The sequence below is a fragment of the Myodes glareolus genome, chromosome 16, assembly GCF_982192425.1.
Source record: "Myodes glareolus chromosome 16, mMyoGla1.1, whole genome shotgun sequence".
NCBI lineage: Eukaryota > Metazoa > Chordata > Mammalia > Rodentia > Cricetidae > Myodes > Myodes glareolus.
The window spans coordinates 26,593,258-26,609,134 of NC_142041.1; positions in this window are offsets into that span (position 1 = coordinate 26,593,258).

The window sequence follows — 15,877 nt, forward strand, 5'->3', positions numbered from 1 at the left end:
TAAAGTGAGCTGGGCGGCAGGAAGCGGCCCGCTGCTCCTTTTACACAAAATGTGCAGTTTAACAATGCAAACTCATTTGAAAAGAATGCCTGAACAACAAAAAGAAAAAAATAAACAAAAAGACAAATCTTTCCTCTATGAGAAAAGTAACTAAAGTGGGCGCTAGATCGCAATTTACCTTCTCATTCTTTATCACTGAGGATTCAAATGAGCACTACTGCCCTGTTCTTCTTCCTCTTCTACTTCCTGCAACTATGGATGGTTCTACTGGCTTTCTGTAGTGTCATAATTATCATACTAACTTCAGCTTGTTTTTCCTTCAGCTTTCTATAGGTGGAGTGGGGGAGAAGGGTGGAAATGTTTACCAAGGCACAAAGTTATACATAATAGATTATTAGCAAGATTAAGCATTTCTATGTATTTGTTTATACCTACGTCCTGTCATGTGAAAGTATGGTATTTTAGTGTCTCATTTAGGGAGTCAAATTAGTACAAAAGATATTCAGGTGAGTAAAGTGTTCTTTTAGGGAAAAAAAGGGAAGCATGAAAAGGAATCTAAGCAAAATAAATGAGAAGAATAAAACAGTTTTAATTTAAAAAAAAAAGAGTAGTGGTGATATCTTAGGTAGACAAAGAACAGAACAACAAATTTATAGTCTGTTCCAAATTTCCTAAATCTCTGTGGAGAAGCAGCAGAAAGCAAATGATCCAGGGCTGAGAACAAAGTAGACTTGGGAACAATTAAAGCATGCCAGTAAGCAAATGATGGTCATCAGGCCAACTGTTGCCAGGTGGTACTGAGTAACCAGATCTGCTTTAAGTATGCCTTCATTCACGGTTATAATATGAAATCTCTCCCATTAGAATGTAATACTAATTAAATATAAAACTTTCATATTCATATAATAATAATACAATATAAAACATGATTTTTTTTGACCTGCATGTTGCCAATTTCCCACCTCTGGGTTGAGCCTAAGTCTAAATATCTTTTGGCTGCCTCGTTACATTTTTAAGAGGCATCCACCACCGTGTTTATGATTTACTCCTCAAGGGGAAAGGATTTTATACTTCTGATGAAGGACATCTCCTTAGTGCAGCACACTGAGTATATGTTCATCTCGATTCCTTTCTGGATCTCTCCTGACAAGAAAACAGACATTAAAAAGCAAGCATAAAGGCTGAGAGAGCTGTGTAGAAATCATCATCAAACTAACTGAAAAGAGACAACTACGCTAGATGGAAGATGCTGACATGCTTCTGGAAGATGGAAAACAGATGGAGACTCTGTCATAGGGGAGATCTCTGGATGCCAAATGCCTGGAAGAGAAAGAGATAAGGAAATGAAAGACAAACCTAAGCATAAGGTCCAAAGAGCCTTGGGATCTAGGAGCAGCAAGTGTGCAAGAAGAACAGATGATGTGAGAACACAGCATTGGCTGGCTGTTTCTGCAGGGAGCAGCCAGGGTCAGGACCACTTTCCTCCCTCAGCACAGCCAGAACACTATCCATTCTTCTTCACAGAGGAAGCACAGAAAGAAATTAAAACAGAGATTTGCCAAGTCTGTGGATACTGGTTACCATGAATAAAAAGTGTCAGCTTAAAATAGGTAAAGTTGTCATTCTAAACAAATGAGTTTCCTTGAGCCTCCTTGTACTGCTAAGACTCAAGAACACTGGGGAAAAATCACATGACTCCAGGTCTCCAGGCAGAGATCTGTGTTGTCCTGCATAGGCCCAGAAAACGCCACAGATATTGATGTGTGAAAGTTCCTGAAAAGGAAGGGTAACTTATTAGTTCTTCACAGAATTGGCTACAGAAGAGCAGATAAATACTTCTAAGATGGTACAAAGTTTCCTAGAAACACCCAGGAAATGTTGAGGGTTTTTCAGGATATCTATCCTTAGGGTTTTGTGAATGAGCATGAGCCAGATGTAATGACAGACATCAGTTTTGAACTTCACGTTCCTTCTAGCCCAATAAGGAACAAAAGAAACACTTATCTATTAGTTAATTAGTAGGTAAAAAATATTCTAACAGAAAGCATTGATTTCAGTGTTTCCAAGACTTTGCTCCATTGGCTGTGTTAGCAGCAGCAGGCCCTTCTTGCCAGTGACTCTACTTAGATGATTCCCCAGTGGTTCTAGAACATTAGCATTTGGGATTCGAGGGCTGTTTGCTGTCACAGTTCTCGCTTTCTTTCTCAAGCCCTTTCCTACTCCCCAGATGAGGAGACACTGACCTGTGGGGATAACTGGAAAAGATACTGTTTCTCTTGCTCAAGAGGTCTTCAAGGTATATAACTAACAGTTCAGTCAACATATTGTTAAATTCTGACCTAAAGAAATACATAGAAAACTACTAAAGCAGACATGAAAATGAAATTTTTTAGGTATTTCTGGAGACTCAATGCAAGTATCAATTGACAAAAGTGCTGAGAATGTCAGGGCTCCTAGTTTAAAAGCCAGACTGGAGCTGGGCAGTGGTGATGCATGCCTTTAATCTCAGCACTCAGGAGGGAGAGGCAAGCAGGTCTCTTTGAGTTTAAGGCCAGCCTGGTCTACAAGAGCTAGTGCCAGGACAGGCTCCAAAGCTACACAGGAAAACAGTATCTAGGGGAAAAAAAAAGCTAGATTGGAGATGTCACGGTGGAACCGGACTGATGTATCTGTGAAACTCACTCAGTGGAAGGAAAGAGGATGTCGGAGAATCTCTGGTCCACCTCCAGCCTAAGGCAGCAGTGTAAAGGAAGCGTTCATGTCTGAATAACTGGCATCGTACTTGATGGGGCTTTTCAGTGTGCTAGGGAAGAATTTAGATAAATCTTTGGCTAATTTCAGAAATAACACCTTGTTAACTGCTCCCATTCCAAACAGAAAAAAAAAATTCTCCCACAGGGAACTCAGGAAATGAGCAACTAAAAAATTCTAGCTGCAGATTCTTTGTTCTCTTTCTTTTCCTTCCACCAATACAGGATGTGAGTCCCTGAGTCACATTTATTCATTAATAGAACAGCAAATTTTCTCTTTAACAAAGATCAAGTCACTTTCAGGAGCCTGCAGCACGAGGCATCCTCCTACATAGAGACATCACAAAGTGGCAGGTTGACAGGCTCGGCTCCAAGGTTCCTGAGCACAGAGCTTTTTAGACAATATAGAGCAACAGCACAAAATTTACCCCTGCCTATTTAACACAACAACTCCCTCAAAATTCACAGCAGTACCAAACGCCACCTTGCATCAAGACTTTGGAGACAATTGAACAAAAGCAGGTAACCTTCGTGGGTAAAGAACGTGCTTGTAAGTCCAACCTCATTAATTTTGCCAAGGACAGCCTCTTTTGCAAAGGGCTCTATGTTTTTCCTTGAGTATCTGTTGGATGCAAATATAGATTGGATGGGAACAGGATGTGGTGGTGATGGGCGGGTCACTGGTCCAGTGATGTGATACCTTGAAGCAGCCAGTGTGCCCCATAAAGCTCATGAACTCCAAACTTCCCTCTGCACTGATTCTGAGTGGCACTTGGAATCATGTCACATCTCGATTTTCAGATATCTTATAACCTGGGCAGCCAAAAAAGAAGCTAATAGTGAAAAATACGTGGGTAAAACTGAAAACTGCTCCCTCTATAAGCCGTAACGAACAAAGGATCTGAGCCACGACAGAAGATAAGACAGTTAATCAACAAGTTGATGCTGAACTTCATAAGATTCTGATGAACACTGCCTGAACTGAGCAATTAACTTTAAAACACCACGAAAGGTGAAATGACTAGTCATACTGTAACTTGCCACCTGTGAAGTGTTCTTGCCCCAGCAATTGAATGTTAACAGAGTTGAGCCTCTAGATCAAGTTACTGGTCTTCAAGAAAAACGTCAATTGACGGTTACATTAAATGCTACCATGAGGATGAAATCAGACAACAGAAAAAAAATTACACAGGAAAAATATCCTAATTTCTTTAAGAAATAAGTGGTATGGAAATAAGGTGAGAGGCTAACTACTAAAAAGAGAAGAGGTTCCAGAAAGATAGCAACTAACTGTGATATGTGAACCTTGTTCAGATACCAGTTCAAACAAGATAGCTGTGAAAAAGAATGCAAAATGCAAATGTGGATGATTTAAAGGAGAGTGTTTAGCCAGATGACATACGAAATGTACGTTATGGTAGAGTGGTATTTCAAGTCTTTGTCTGTTGTGGGAGGCTGCTTGTTCATTTTCCAGCTGCACAGCCTCCCAAAATAATTACACAGAAACTATATTAATTGAATCATTGCTTGGTCAATCACGTAAGCATATTGGTAGCTAGCTCTTACATCTAGAATTAACCCATTTCCATTATTTTATATCTTACTATGAGGTTCGTGGCCTACCAGCAAGGTTCCAACCGACAGCTCACGTCTTTCCCCTCTGGTGGCTACATGGCGTCTCCTTGACTCTGCCTTCTTTCTCCCAGCATTCAGTTTAGTTTTCCTGCCTAGCTCTAGTCTGCTAAGCCACTGGCCAAAACAGATTTATTCATTAATCAGCAAAAGCAACACATAAGCAGAGGACTACTCATACCATTTCCTTTTTTCTGTTTAAATAAAAAAAAAGATTTTAAATTTAGCATAGTAAAATTACAAATCAAGAAAGAATTATAGCTATAATATTTATATATACTTTATCTTTTATCATAACTAAGGAAAACTATAATTATAACTATCTATTCTTCAACTCCATCAAAGACTCCAGAAGGATATATTACCTAAGTTAACAGCAAGTACATTGTAAGAAACTTGCAAAACTCTAGAATTTACAGAGACATCTTTCTGCCATGACAGTCACCTAAAGTTCTTCTGTACCATTGGGGCATCCATCTTCAGCCTACAGGCCCATAGTATCCAGCAGACTTTTCCATGAAGCAGGAAGTATCAAAGACAGTTCTGCCTATATTGGCAGTTTGTCAGTAACATTTTTCTGTGTCCTGCTGAATGTATGGCAGACTCTTTCATGAAGCAGGAACCCAAAGGATGGTCTCATCTTTAGGCAGGTTCAACAATCATTTTTCTGTTGGTCCTGCATATCCGTTCATACAGCATAACATCAAGCAGTCCAGGCAAGAGCAATTTCTTGCCCAAATAGCTAGCAAACTCCATAAGGAGCCTCTTCTAGGCCCATCTTCCTCTTGAAGTAGATTGGTGCTTTCAAAAGCAGATGTGTCTCGTTGACATGAAACGTCTTAAGTTCTTAAAACATTTTAAATGCCATATTCTGAAGGTCTCTGAAAGATTTGAAAAATACCTAATTAACTGAAATATATCTCTATATATCTCAAAAACCTAACTGACATGACTATAAGCTTAACTATTATAGATGATTATCTACTAACCTATATTTCTTAATTATACATTATATTTTTTAATGAGCTGCATAAACACAATATCTTAATCAAGAGCAGAAATATACATACATAACAAAATTGACCTTAAATTTGTATCAATAAACTAAGATCCATACCAATGCAAATCTCTATAGCATATCTCCGTTTAAATGTAAACAAACATTTGTAAACAATCATTTAGGGAATTTGGGCATAGTTCTCTACAAACTGCTTTCTGTTTTTTGTTGGGCAAAGTAATTTTTTAGGGGTATTTGCAGCAACCTTTCAGGGGGTCTTGGTCCATCAAAACACATTAGTCTGTAAGGAATCCATAGGTTCTCATCTTCTGTGGAAACAAAAGAATCTCTATTCCAAAGCAACAAATCCTTAGACTCAAATTCTGAAGTCAAAATACCTTTATGTTGGTCTATCTTAGCAGCCCATACAATGAAATGTCTTTCTTTACTTAGTTCCTTCACAGTCAAAAAATTCAAAGAAACCACAATAATATACATAATCCAGATTCTCTGTGAATATTCCATCTTTACATGGCTTATTTTTCTTACTCTATTACTTTTTTACTCTTTTAATCCTTACTCTTTTTTCTCTCTCTCCCAAGTCTACGTACATTTTTTAAACACTCTGTGACACTACCCTGTCTCTCTCACACCTCACACTGTGAAGCTACCCTGTCCCTCACAGTCTCATACTGTGATACTACCTGTCTCTCACTCCTCACACCATGATGCTACCCTGTCTCTCACTCCTCACACTGTGGCACTACACTGTCTCTCACACCTCACACCTTTTATGTCTGAATCTGTCCTTATTGCGTATCTGTAATCCTTTTCTGACCAGAACTGCTTTTTTATTTAATGGGACAACATGATCCTGCCTGCTTGCTCAGCCCAGTCCAACATGCCAGAGACATGCTTGTTGCCTCTGAAAGCCATGCATATTGCCCCACTTTTAGGCACACAGTGGGTCTATATCTCCATTAAGCAAGTTGTAGCACTCTGCTCACAGACCCCATTTAAATGCTCGGTCTCCTGAAAGAGCCAGAGTTTGTTCTGGTAGCACAGCCCAGGAAGCCACCATTTTGAAACTACATGCCCCCCCCTTTGGCTACTACTGCTGAATCAGAAAGACCTCTCTTAAAGAAGCTGCAGCACGCCAGTAGCAAACATCAAGAAGCTGTGTTAAAATCTGGGGTTTTTTTGTGCGTCTAGAATTCCTTTTCAAGCTCTCTCGGGTTTTATGTGGATTTAGCAAGCATACGTTGAAGTGCCAATTTGTTGTAAGGAGACTATTTGTTTGTTTCCCAGCCATCCAGACTCCCAAAATAAGCACACAGAAACTCTATTATTTAAATCACTGCTTGGCCTATTAGGTCTATCTTCTTATCAGGTAGGTCTTACATCCTACACTAGCCCATCTCCATTAATCTGTGTATTGCCATGAGGCTGTGGCTTACCATATAAAGCTCAGAATCTGTCTCCGGTGGGGCTATATGGCTTCTTACTAACTCTACCTTCTTTCTCCCAGCATTCAATTTAGTCTTCCCCGCCTAGCTAAGTTCTGCCTTTCTATAGGGTCCAAAGTAGTTTCTTTATTAATTGTAATCATAGCATACAGGGGGAATCCCATATCATATATGCACACAAATCCATAAATGGTCAGGAAGATGACTTCTCATTAAGCTGTATAATTTTGATATATAGAAAATAAAAGTCAGGTGGTGGTGGTGCACACCTTTAATCCCAGCACTTGGGGGGCAGAGGCAAGCAGATCTCTGTGAGTTCGAGGCCAGCCTGGTCTACAAGAGCTAGATCCAGGACAGGCTCTAACGCTACAGAGAAACCCTGTCTCTAAAAACCAAAAGAAGAAAGAAAGAAAGAAAGAAAGAAAGAAAGAAAGAAAGAAAGAAAGAAAGAAAGAAAGAGAAAGAGAGAGAAGAAAATATACTAGGATATGCTTCATAACTAGATTTATTGTTCCATGAGAACTGTAAGACACTTAAAACCCTGTTTTGTTTCTTTAACTCAACTAACATAGAAAACAACAATTTCTCCCAAGTCTACGACAAACTACACACAATTAACTCATTTTTACTTCAGAGCAAGTTCAAACTAGACTAAATGTTCTTGTAAATGGATCAAAAGATAAAAACTTTATAGATATACACGAGGACAAAGTCACAGATGTCTAACCAAGTTTATTAACATAAAGCAACCCAAGAGACTATGCCAATTATTTGTTTGCTAAAGTCTGGCTGATAAAGACCTGGCTCTCAGTGCAGATCTCTCTTCAGCTTATCTCACTGGGCACTGCGGCCCTGGCCTCTGGTAACAGTCTTCCATCATGAACCTTGTTACTTTGCGTTGCCATGGTAAATAGCTCTGCCCCTTCTTGTTTATTCAAAGAATGTGCTATGACATTCAGAGGTAGCTTTGCAATTCTGATTATTATTACAAAAAGCCTCTTGTTAAATATGTATATAGCTTTGTAGAACAAAGGAAAAGAGAAAAGAATTCAAACTTAGAATTAATTAGAAACTAACAGGAAATATAACAGGTAGAATTGAAGCTATGGAGTTAGAATTAGAGCTATAACAGAAGAATAGGCAGAATAATAAAAAAAAACATGATTCAAATAGTATGTGTGTGATTTTATTCCTTACTCCTCAGATAGAAAAACTTTAAGTTCAGTCTCTCTGTGTTGTGGACTTTCTCCTTGAACCCGGGTGTAGACTTCAGAGCTAGTCTCTTGGATTACAATAGCTTGATCAAATAAAACTGGTATTCTTGTGAAAGGAGGAACCCCAGGGACCTCTGTCTCTCTGAGTGGATAAAAAACAAAACCCTTATAAAACCAGAGCAAGAAAAAAAAAAAGCTCCTACAAACCCGCAAAAGAAGCCTCACCAGAAACAGGACCCAACAGCTCCTTGAATTTCCACCCTCCTGAAATGTGAACAAATTCACTTCCAATGATTGGAACCAAGCATTGTGTGTTTCTCTGTGTGGTCTGGCTGCCCTGGAAAATGAACACAATATCTAACAAGTTACATATTTAGATTCCATATTCATTTAAAGATAGATATAAAAATAAAATGAGAAGAGATGATGAAGTATAATGGGAAGTTTGAATATTTTGAGTAGGAGAGATATTTTTAAACATAAAAATACTGAGGAAAAACATTGATTTAACACTAATTTTAAAATTTAGTTGACTGCCAAAACCCCAGCATGGATGGGGAGGGGTCCATGAAGTCTCACCCCTAGACAACAAATCATTGGAAATTGATGGCTGATAGGGAAAGGACAGAAAGTTTTTTCCTCAGGAATGTGGTCCCCAAAAGGTTACCCAAGGTCCAATAGATGGTTCTACACCTATACAGGTAGCAGCAGGACTATGTGGACTCAGGAGTTTGAGGGGTTGGGGGAGAGAAAGGGAGAAAACACCTGAAGTTGGGAGGGGAAAGCAGGGGTAGGAATAGGGGAGGGAATGGGGTGTGGTTTAGTAACTCGTGTGGTGTGGTGTGTGTGTGTGTGTGTGTGTTTCTCAAACAACAAAAGGAAACTTAGAAATCATTGTCAGTATGCAAATGATGGGGAAATAATTTAAGGACTTGTATAGATGGATCCAAAGAGAAAAACAAGAGTATGATTAGCCAGTTCACAAGACAGTAAACTCAAAAAACATGAAAAGTAACTTCTTGGATGGCAGAGGCTCCACATGTTACAGCATCGAGTCATCACATTGAGGATGAAACAACTAAGATTAAACTATTATTCATTATTTTAGAGAGTTTGCAGACCCAATTTGGAATATGTAGATAGCATGTCTTTTGGCTTCATTCCCTATTACAGAAACTACCCCAACGTAATAAACTGGGAAGAAAGCAATGAGAGATAGATGTTCAAACTAAAGGATTCAATTTTTCTGTCAGTGCAAAACTAGTGGATACACAAGATAGAATCTACAGTGGAATAATATCCAATACTCATAAACTGTGGCAGAAAAGAAAGATACCAAGATTATATTGTTAATTGTTTATTATTTTGTGACCAGTGCAAGAAAAACAGTAAAGATCCATGGGCTATGGAGATGGCTCTGTCAGTAAAGGTCCCACTGGACAACTATGAGGACATGAGCTCAGATCCCTGGCATCCAGGAAAAAGCTAAGCATGGTCACACATGTCTGCAACTGTAGCACTAGGACAGGGACACAGATGAATCCTCAGGGCTTACTTGCCAGGCAGCATAGCTAAATTGGTGTGGTGGTTTGAAGGAGAATGGCCCCCATAGGCAAACATGTTTCAAGGCTTGGTCTCCAGTTAGTGGAATTGTTTGGGAAGGACTGGAGGTGTGGCCTTTTTGGAGGAGGTGTGTCATTGGGTATTGACTTTGTGGTTTTGGAGCTCCGTGCCAGTCCCAGTCTCACTCTCTCTGGCTGAAAGCTGAAGATCAGCTGTGAGCTCTCAGCTGCTGCTCCACAGCCATGGAAACCTGCTGACACACTCTCCACCATGATTATCATGGGCTAATCCTCTGAAACTGTAAGCAAACCCCCAATTAAACATCTCATTTGATAAGTTGCTTTGATCATGGCATCTCTTCACAGCTATAGAACAGTGACTGATACAATTAGTAAGCCCAGGTTCAGTAAGAGGCCCTGTCTCAAAAGATATTCAGTCAAGCCAGACACTTAACGTCCGTCTCTGGCCCAACAAACACTCGCCTATGTGCATACCCAGCCACATACACATTTGAACACGTGTATAAGAGAGAGACCAAGTAAGTACAGTGCAATGCTAGCAAGTCTGAGGACTAAATATATGTACAAGGTTAGAGTCACAGAACTTGGCTAACTAAAGCGTATGATTTTTCCAGCACAGATGCACAATCAGAAGTTCCCTGTGCAAAACTGAAACCTCGAAGCTTATTTGTTGATGATGTAATTCTCCACAGTTCGGTACATTTCTGTGTTCATCATGCTGGATGGTAATTAGAAAGAAAAATTACCCTGACTTCCCACATCATCATCATGTTCAGATCACACAAAACTAGATAAAGACGCATTGCTAATTACAAAGGAAGACACCGATTTAATACTAATTAAAATGGATAACGTGCATTCATCTGTTTTCAATGAAAAAAAAAGATGTTTTGTTGGTTATGTATGTGTTCAGTGTTTTACAGTTACCATTGGGGTTTCACATGCCGTGAACCCGGGTGTGTACGTCATACGTAGGCTTTATGTTTTGAGGGTTTCTTAGCCAGCACACCTGCACACATGGCATTCTGCAAACCAGAACCTACAGCAGAACATTCACCCTCTGATACCTGCCAAAACTCACCTTGCTCCCCAACATAGGAAAATGTGGTACACTGTGAGGAGAAAAATATATCAAAGCTGACATAAAGGTTATCAATTAGTAGAGAAAGACATCAAAATAAGCATCATCTGCATATTCAAATTTAAGAAGATGCTGACTATATTTAAAAGTTCAAATTGCATTTTAACACTTATCTATAACACATAAGATGAAAATGGAAAATGCCAGTGGAGCCAATGTCAGAGAGTTGAAGAAGAAAATAGAGCACTAGAAAATGTCAGGGAAACAAAAAGTATTTTTTGAGAATTTTTGAGAATGGCATAGCATCAGTGAGCTGTGGATGTATTTAGGTGGGTTATTATATTCTCAGAGTTCCTGAAAACAAATAAGATTAATAGAGAATGGTAATTTTTAAAAATTACAACTCAGATATTTCCAAATTTGATGAAGGTTATCAAGCACAAATCCAAGGAAGTCAATAACAGCATGCAAAACACGTGAACAATTATATCAAGGCACAAAAATGATGAAATTGAATACTGTAAGTCTGTAGAATAGCAGTAAAAATTACATGATGTTGCTTTTTTACAATCATTTCTTTGCTACAGGCCTGCTCATGGGACAGCGTGTGTGTGGAGATCAGAGGACAGCCTGCAGGATTGGGTCATTCCTTCCATCATGTGAATTCCATGGGTGTAACCCAAGTCATCCATGCTGTTAATAACATTTTATCCACTGAGTTATCCCACTTGCCCAAAATCATTTTTGAAAGAAATCAAAATGCCCTAAAAAGTTCTTGCAGTGATGTGTGTGTTTGAAAACTGGAAAGGAAGAGATATTACTTTTGTGGAATTCAGGATCAAATATAGCAACTTACACATCCTAGGCAGTCCTTCAACAACTAAACTACACTGTCAGTTCCTGAAGATAGTGTCTCACCATGGAGCCCAGGCTGGATTTCCTCCTACTTTCAGTCCTCCTGCCTCTGCCTTTGAATGCCAATCATACAGGCATGTGAGGCACGTACCACCATGCCTGACTGAAATGCAGGAGGATTCTAAGGGGCAGGTCAAAGACAGGAACATTTGTTCATCTTGATCTCAGATCTTAACGTCCCATCTTTGGTTGCCTCTACCTCTGTGTAATAGCGATAACATGCTCTGAATAATCCCAGATAACACGTGTGTCACCTGGAAAAGTGAAAACAGCCCTGGCTAAGAAAAAAATCAAAACCAGAAGTTTAAATTGTCACTGTGTGCCTTACAGCCCTGGGCACATTACTGAAGCATTCATGTACTCAGGTTTTCAGTTCCCCCTACATGAGGTTTGACTGCAGAACTTTTTTTGCAACTATGTATGTTTACATATGTATGTATACATATGTATGTATGTTTATACAATGTGTGTGCATGTGCATGAATGTGCATACAGGTGTGTCTATGCATGTGGAGACCAGAGATCAATGACTGATGTTTTCCTCAGTTGTTTCTTCACCCTGTTTTCTGAGCCAGGGTCTCTCATTGAGCCTGGAGCTCACCAGGTCAACCCTACCTACTAGCCAGAGACACAAGGATTCACTGTCTCTGCCTACCCACTGCTAAGATGACAGGTACACACTCCCTTACCTGGTTTTTATATGGATGTTGGGGATCCAAACCCAGGTCCTCACTTGCCAGCTGAACCATCTCCACCAAACTACTGATCACCTCTTAAATCTTTTTGACATCTGTGATTTTCTGGGAATCAGAACGTGGGCAACACAAAAAGCCGTTTTTTTCACCGGATTCTGACTTCAGAGTCGTGGGAAGACATCTGGGCACAGTTGAATCACCCACCATCACCGAAGCCGCAGGGCGATTGGTAATGAAAAGTCCCCAGACTATCTTAATACAAAGTATACAGCTTTAATAAACAGAAGTAAGACTTACACCAGCTTACACCAGAATCCAAACGATCCATCCGGACACAGGAACCAGGCGAGAGAGCTAGCGGGAGCGCACTTGCAGGTTTTTAGGCAAGATTTAGCCTAAGGGTGACACGCCCCACAAACAGAAAGTGATTGGCTGAACTCCCCTATCACATCACAAAGAAAAAGGACAATCAAGAACTCGGGGAAGAAAATCTGGTGCCTCGTTCCTAGGAGGTGATCTGAAAGGGAAAGGACCAGTCTGTGGACTGGACACCAAACCAGCAGCAGGATGAAAGCCACAGTAACAGCTGATCTGCCCTGCCATCCTGGGTACAACACAGACACAGGCGCACAGGGTTGGCACAGCGCACAGGGCTGGCACAGCGCACAGGGCTGGCACAGCGAGATCCGCTCTGAATCACAGATAAAGTCTGTGGACTAACCTGAGGAAGCCCCCCTTCCTGCTCCAACAGTCTGTGATTTGTGTTTTTATTGTAAAATAAAAGTTAAAATGGAAACAAATCAACATTTTTCAAACCTGGTCCTGGTTTAATGTTTTGGTAATAATAATAATAATAATAATAATAATAATAATAATAATAATAATAATAATAGTTTAATTGCTTTGCAGAAGTCACTAAGATGATGAAATATATATTTCCTCCCCAAATGTGTGTGACTATTAGCCCTGCTGTACAATATCAAAAGCACGATGCTGTAGGGTATCCAGGAAATAGGCACGGGCGATTTTCTCTGAAATAGCTGTCACTACGCTCTCACTGGTTTTGAAGTCACCGAGCAGCTGCTGGATGCTGCTCTACTCATCTCTCCATTAGACTTTGGCCCTATGAGAAAGAGAAACCAGTGTGTCATGAATAAGCCCCACTAGAGTCAGCCCACCCACTCCTGCCCTGTTCTTCTGACTTCCTGCCCATGTCGCCCTGGCACAATGCCCTTTGGAACTGGAGTCCTGCCCGTAATCCCATTATTTTTGGCTAGAGTCCTATTATGTGAAGGTGACTTCGATTACTGGGATCAAGAAAAGGACTATGGTGACTAGGCATTGTGGGTAGTGAAGGTTTTACCGGCAGCCTCGGCGGATAGCAGCACTATGCAAAATCTTCATGGCTTTAATATCTTACTTCATACTGCTATCACTCTCAATCGTGACACATATTAGATGTAACAGTTTGACAGATAAAATCTGAAACTGAGAGTGTTTAAAGAACTTCACCAAATTCCCATTGCTGATAAAGAGGTGAGATTCCTTCCATTGCCCTATTCTGCCTTCTCAATTCCAGTTCTCTCTAGCTCCTCCGCTCAGGGTTCAGCTTAAGTCACAGTACGGAACGGACCTGGGAGGAGCTCCCTGAGCAGTCAGCATCTGGCAATGGATTTGACCTCTGAGTGTTAACTTCAGAGCTCCTGTCTTTACACCAGCCTTTTCCTTGCCAGGATGAGTCTGGAGAACATCGCTTTTGATCAGCCCAGCAGCTTGTCCCAGACCAAGCCTCTTATCTATGGGCAGTGTCTCTCCATCCTGTTCCCATATCCTGGTGAAACCGTGTAACTCCTTCATGGCATCCCAGTATCTCTCGATATCCTGAAGATTCAAAACATATCTAATCTACTCAGTTTATTACACTATAATCTTTTAATATTTGCTTTTTATTCTGTCTCTCTCCCCTGTGTGTATATGTCTGCTTACACACATGCGTGTGCACAAATACCTACAGAAGCCAAAACACTGGGTCTACTAACTACAGTTTGTTGTGGGTGCCTGAAATGGGTACTGAGGACAGAACTCAGGGTCTCTGGAAGAACACTGAATACTTTTAATCACTGAGCCATCTCTCCAGCCCATGATTATATTTTTTAATGTGTCATCCTGCCAGTGAAAAGAGCATTGCCCACATCTTTAAAAAAAAAATAAGGATTAATTGTATGGTAAGATTTTCGTGCAATTAAAGGCATTTATTTCCATGAAACAGAACATTCCAAGCAATTTTTCTCTCTTTTTTAATCATTTCTTTTGAGCGCTAGATCCTAGAAGGCACTGTGCTTTACACAAGCAAGCACACTGAGCTGTAATTATGCGGTAAAATCACAATCCCTGCTCCCAAATCCTGTTTGAGCAAACTGGAGAGTAAGTTCCTGTTGGCCACAACTATGAGAGACCTTCAGTTTATGGTGTATAATTAGGGCACAGGAAGTTAGTAGGAGACTTTTCCAAATACTGCAATTGGTGAAGGTGCCTTTAATTTCTTCTCCCCTTTCATGGTACCTGTCCCCAACACCCTATCACTGCCATGTGTCATCCAGACACGCCCATAGAAGCCTGATAAACTCCAGGCTGCTCTTACTTCTCATTCTGCCTAGGTCATAATTACCCATTTTCAGAGTCTCATTTCCCAGAGTCACATGCTCCGTCTCTACTTCACAATAATCACATCTGCTAAATGGCCCAACTACAAATGCCTTAGTTATTTCTTTTCAAAGGTAGCAAATGATCAGCTTGTCTTCCAAAACTGGAGTAGAAGTCACTGGTCAGAAGGAGAATGAAAGTACCCTGTCAAGTGACCCCAGAAGCTCAGAAGAAGCAAAGCTTGGCAAATGGCCAGATGACATGGCAGGTACAGATGGCGGCAATCCAACACCCGGGGATTCCGCTGTCAGCTAATTGACAGGAGAAAACAACCAGGCAGGTGGCTAGTAGCGTAGACTCGGCCAACTGAAGTGAGGTCAGGCACAGGGTCAGAAAACCAAGGAGAGAAGGAATCCACAGAACTGAGTAAGTCACTGTGAAAGGCTAGATTACTGAATCACATCCCTCCCTAGTTTCTAGAGCCTTTCCCTGGTGTGGATAACAATAGAAATCCCAAGGACAAAAAGGTTGGGATAAATTTAAAAGAAAAGATGTGGGGCAATGTCTGAAGGGCTAAAGTGACTGGAACCACAAGGGGCTGAAGCCCATGAGCAAGTTACACCTTTCCATCTTCTCCAAAAGGAGATGCATTTATAACACAGCAAGAACGACAATGACTGAACCCCTGCTAAACTCAAGCACAATTCCATTGCACAAGGGTGAGGTGCAGAGAATATCACCTTGCAGCACAAACTTGAACAAGGAATGGAAAAAGATGGCCAAGAGAAACTGCTCAAAGGAGATTATAGTAGAGCTTGTTAACACAGCACAAAGAGAATACGGTCATGTGGGAAGAACGTGCCAAGGAAGGGTGCAGTGTGGGTAAAGGCAAGGAGCATGA